General features: G+C 27.1%; 1 non-coding gene across 1 annotated transcript; it reads right to left on the reverse strand.

Moving 5' to 3' along the window:
* Nucleotides 1–390: 390 nt before the first annotated feature.
* LOC114580182 lies at nucleotides 391–501 on the reverse strand. The gene has a single exon (XR_003701502.1). It is a non-coding gene; the product is annotated as a small nucleolar RNA R71 (small nucleolar RNA).
* Nucleotides 502–5092: the final 4591 nt, after the last annotated feature.

Here is a 5092-nt window from a genome sequence, read left to right on the forward strand (position 1 = left end):
AACTTGGGTTGTATAAAAATCATTATATACCTCTTAAGGACTATGCAAACCATTTATTAGATGAAATTCATTAGATAATAATTATACCAAAAATCCAAGCTAATAACTTTGAATTAAAACTTGCTCATTATTCAAATGGTTGAAAACTCTCAGCTTGAGGAAACTCAAATAGAACATCCCAATTTATATTTAGCTAGTTCTATAGAAATTTATGCAACATTTAGGTATAATAGTTTTAGTGATGATGTTATTAGACTTAGATTATTTTCCTATTCTCTAAGAGATAAAGCTAAGATGTGGTTGAATTCGTTATCCCTATGCTCCAAAACAACTTGGAATGAGTTAGCTCATAGGTTTCTTGCTAAGTATTTCTCACTTTAAAAAACTATCAAACTTAGAAATGATATAACTTCCTTCTTTTATTAAGTTTGAAGGATAATCCATTTATGAAAGTTGGGAAAGATTTAAGGAACTGCTTAGAAAATGCCCTCGCCATGCTTTACCTGATTGGTTGATTATTTAAATATTTTATAATGGATTAATAAGATCTCATAGAGACATAATTATTGTTGTAGCTAGAGGATCATTAATGTCTAAGACATTTGAGAAGCATATTATTTAATAGAGGAAATGACTACTAAAAATTTATTTTAGTTTATTAATAGAGTAAATCCTAAGAAAGTAACAAGAATGTATGAATCTGATACTTTATCAATCTTGAATGGACAAGTTGTAGCAATTTCTAAGAAATTGAATACAATAGGAGTAAATTCTAAATTAGGAACTAAATCATTGGGGGATTAAAATTCAATTAAAATTAGTAATGTGCAAGGGATTGAAAAATATTAATTTAATTAGAAGAAAAAATAGTCCTTATTCAAATACATATAATATAGGTTGGAGTAACCATCCTAATTTTAATTAGTCAAATAATGTAGGTGATAACAATTAATGGAATAATGGTTGGAATAATCAAAGAGTAATTTGGAGTAAACTTCAAGAACCCGCTGTTAATCCCGGACTTACATATCCTCTAGGATTTAATCAAAGCAATAAATTTAGAAATAAAAAACTATCATTATAAGATGTAGTAATGCAGTTAAGAAATTAGTTGCAAAATTAAGATGCTTTTATTAATAATTTAGAAACCCAATTAAGTTAGCATGCAATTTCAGTCAATAGTAGGCCTCTTGGATCTTTACCTTGTAATACTGAAGTTAACAAACATGAAAAAGAAAAATGTCTTAGTGGAAGTTATTTGAAGAATGGAAATAATGTACCCCAGCTAAATTGAAAAATCTATGCAAGTCTTACTATAGACTAGGAACATGGCACTGTGTGGGAGGCACCATAGCTCAGAGTTTAGTTGTGTTAGGTACAGATTATTAGTTTTAATAATAATAATCATTAGAGTTTGCTTAAAAAAAAAACTTTAGATAAGAAAATATACCACAACACTGAGCTTAGTATCGTAGCACTTGTTCGTGATGGATATATTTTAAATTTAAAATTTGGCTCCCCAAAACTAGTTAAAACTATAAAAAAGATAAGTTGAAAGTATTATTTTCTATCCTTGACTTATCATTTGAAGTAAATTATTGTTGAGTACTCTCCTTTCATTCTTGAAACTTAAAATCCGTGGATGTGAAGAAAAGAATGCATTCTCCCTCTAGGAATAGAAGTGAAAAGCAATTGAAAAATGATAATTCATTTTCTCTTCTAAACCTCCATAGCTCTATTATTATTAATAAACTTCATTAATTTGAAAATGAAGATCAAGAAGACACAAAAAAGATATAATGCATAACTAAAGAAGATGCATGTATGTGAAGTTCTTGATCATAAATTTTATCCGGGTTAAGATGTCATATTGTTTGATCATAAAAGGAAGTTTTTCCATGGAAAACTTAAATATGCATGGTTTGTCCCTTACACTATTATTAGAATATATCTTAATGGTGCCATAATGATGACACATAAGAAGATTTTTTACCTTTTTAAGGTTAAGGGGCATAGATTGAAACCTTATGGATTAGAAGAATAAGAAAGTCTTCATTTTTCTATGTGCCTAGTTTTAGAAAGGGAGATGACAGATATAAGTAATCTTTATTTTTAATTATGTATTTTAAAGGAGAATTTATATATACTAAGAATGGTCATGTTCTTGGAGATATGCCTATGAGAGTCGTTGTTGTATCTGATGATGCCTTAAAGCACTAGTTATCCTATGTTTGTGTTATTATTTTATATCAAATATTTGATGTATTGTTAACACTCATATTAAACTATGTGTTTGTTTATATTTATATTTATATTATATTATATTCTCCTTAAACTTAAATTTTTTCATCATTTCAATTAATATTTATGCATTTTGATTATTTCACTAACCTTAATAAAAAACTATAAATAAAAATTATGTAAAATTAGGATAATAATAAAACCCATTATTATAGTTTAAATGAACATTGTTTTATACTTCATAGATTGGGAAAACTAAAAATTATCAAACTTATATCATTTAAGTTTTTGACTTAACTAGAATTTATAAGTTATATTTTTATACATTGATCTAATAAAATCCTAGATCAAAGTTTAAATGAACATTGTTTTACATTTCATAGATTGGGAAAATTGAAAATTAGCTAACTTAGATCATTTAAGTTATTGACTTAACCGAATTTATAAGATTTTTTTTTATACATTTATCTATGAATTGAAGATGAATTGTTAAAGTTAACTAATATATAAATATATATGAGTAGAATAAAATTCAAAATCTTAAAGAAAATCAAATTTTGAATTAGTAAACTTTAAATCCTTACAATAATATCATTAAGATTATAAAAAGATGATAAACAAAGCTGAAACTCAAAATCATTAACTATATACTCACAAAAATAAAAAAAAGAAAACAAACTTGAAAAAAATTCTAGAAAGAAAAGAAATAAAGAAAAAAAAAGAGTAAATTCAAAAATTAGTATAAATTAAAAGCTTAGATCTGACTATAATCTTATACTAAAATTCATAAAGAAAGAGAGAACTAATATGAATAATGGTGAACTAATGAATATTCAATTTTAACAACATTAACATCTAATATTTAATCTACATTATTCTATTAAAAATTTAGTAGTCATTGATTATCTTTAAAACAAGTAAATTCTAATTAAGCAATGATAAGAATGACTAGTTAGGATAATTATTAGTATTTTCCAAACTAGAATTATAACTTTGTTCATTTTCATTACTTCTAGATTGCAATATATTATCCTATATTTTAGTAGTTTTAAATTATCAAATTGTAAATTGGTTATTCACATGGATATTAAAATGTTCAAATGAAGTCTGATTTTAAATTTATATTTTAGGGTTTAGGACCCAATTCATAAGAAACAATTCTGAGATTCAATATAATAATTGAAAATTTTAATCATATTAAAATCTACTTTGGAATATAATTTTCCATAATATTTCCTTAGGTAAAATCCATTCATAGGAAGCATAGGATATTCACCTTTTAATAATTAATTTGTAACATTTTCTATCCTAGAATATATGGCCATATGTATCGAATAGTACGACATTCATCATGTAGTATGATAGGAAGATTAGAAATTGAATATAGAATGTTGATTAAATAGAGGGCTGTGATCTGTGCATTTTGTAATAATCATACAATATGAAGGAGAATTGTACAATACGATAGGGATAGAAAATTAGTAATTTTGGAAATTCAGTGAGATAAGTATGTGAAGATCAAGAAACAACTTAGACCAATTTTCTTTATTTTGTCAAAAAAAAAAATTTTTTTTTTTGGATGAAGCATGAATGTCTATAACACCTAGTTTTGTCCTCAAGGTGCTAAATGTGTCATAGCCTAGTGGTTTCATGAATATGTCTGCCAATTGATCTCCTGTAGCTATATGGTGTAATTCTATGTCTCCTTTGACAACATGATCTCTTATGAAGATATGTCTAATGTCTATATATTTTATTATAGAGCATTGAATTGGATTTTTGGATATACAAATTACACTAGTGTTATCATACATAATTGAGATGGTTCCTACAGATAATCCAAGATGTAAAAGTTATTATTTTAACCATAATTTTTTGCAACACAACTCCCTACTGCTATATATTCTGCCTCAATAGTGGAAAGGGCTACTCAATTTTGCTTTCTACTGGACCAGGAAACTAAGGATTTCCTTATAAATTGATAGGTTCCATAGGTGCTTTTCCTATCTAACTATATCTTACAAAATCAAAATTTGAATACCATAAGATTTCAAAGGAGTGTTGTGTCTAGGATACCAAATTCCTAAGTTTGGGGTGCCTAGTAGATATCTAAGGATTCTCTTTACAGTAGTCAAGTGAGATTCTTTAAGGTCAGCTTGGAATCAGGCACAGAAGCACACACTAAACATTATATTCAGTCTACTAATAATTAGATCGAGGAGAGATCCAATTATTCCTCAATATTTTTTCTGGTCAACTGATTTCCCATTTGGGTCTTTGTATAGTTGATTTGTAGAACTCATGGGAGTGTTCATGGCCTTAGCATTGTCCATTTCATAATTTTTTAGAATATCCTTAATATATTTGGTTTGGCTAAGGAATGTTCCATATTCCATCTATTTTACACTAAACCAAAAAAAAATTTTAGCTCTCCCATCATGCTCATTTTAAACTTGTTACTCATTATTTTTGAGAATTCATCACACAAGGTTTTATCTAATGATTTAAATAGGATGCCATCTACATAAATCAGAATAATGAGAATATCATCTTTTACCCTTTATAGGAAGAGGGTGGTGCCTACACTACCCTTAACAAATCCTTTAACTAGTAAGAATGGGTTAAGTCTTTCATATCAGGCTCTGGGTGCTTGCTTTAACCCATACAATGCCTTTTTTTTATTTGAATGCATGATTTGGGAATTATGAGTTTTCAAATCCTAGGGGTTGCTTAATATAAATATCTTATTTGATTACCCCATTTAGAAAAGCACTCTGAATGTCCATTTGATATAATTTAAAACCCTTGAAGTAAGCAAAGGCTAAGAGCACCCTTTTAGCTACTAATTAAG

Source organism: Dendrobium catenatum, unplaced genomic scaffold (assembly GCF_001605985.2).
Source record: "Dendrobium catenatum unplaced genomic scaffold, ASM160598v2 fragScaff_scaffold_847, whole genome shotgun sequence".
NCBI lineage: Eukaryota > Viridiplantae > Streptophyta > Magnoliopsida > Asparagales > Orchidaceae > Dendrobium > Dendrobium catenatum.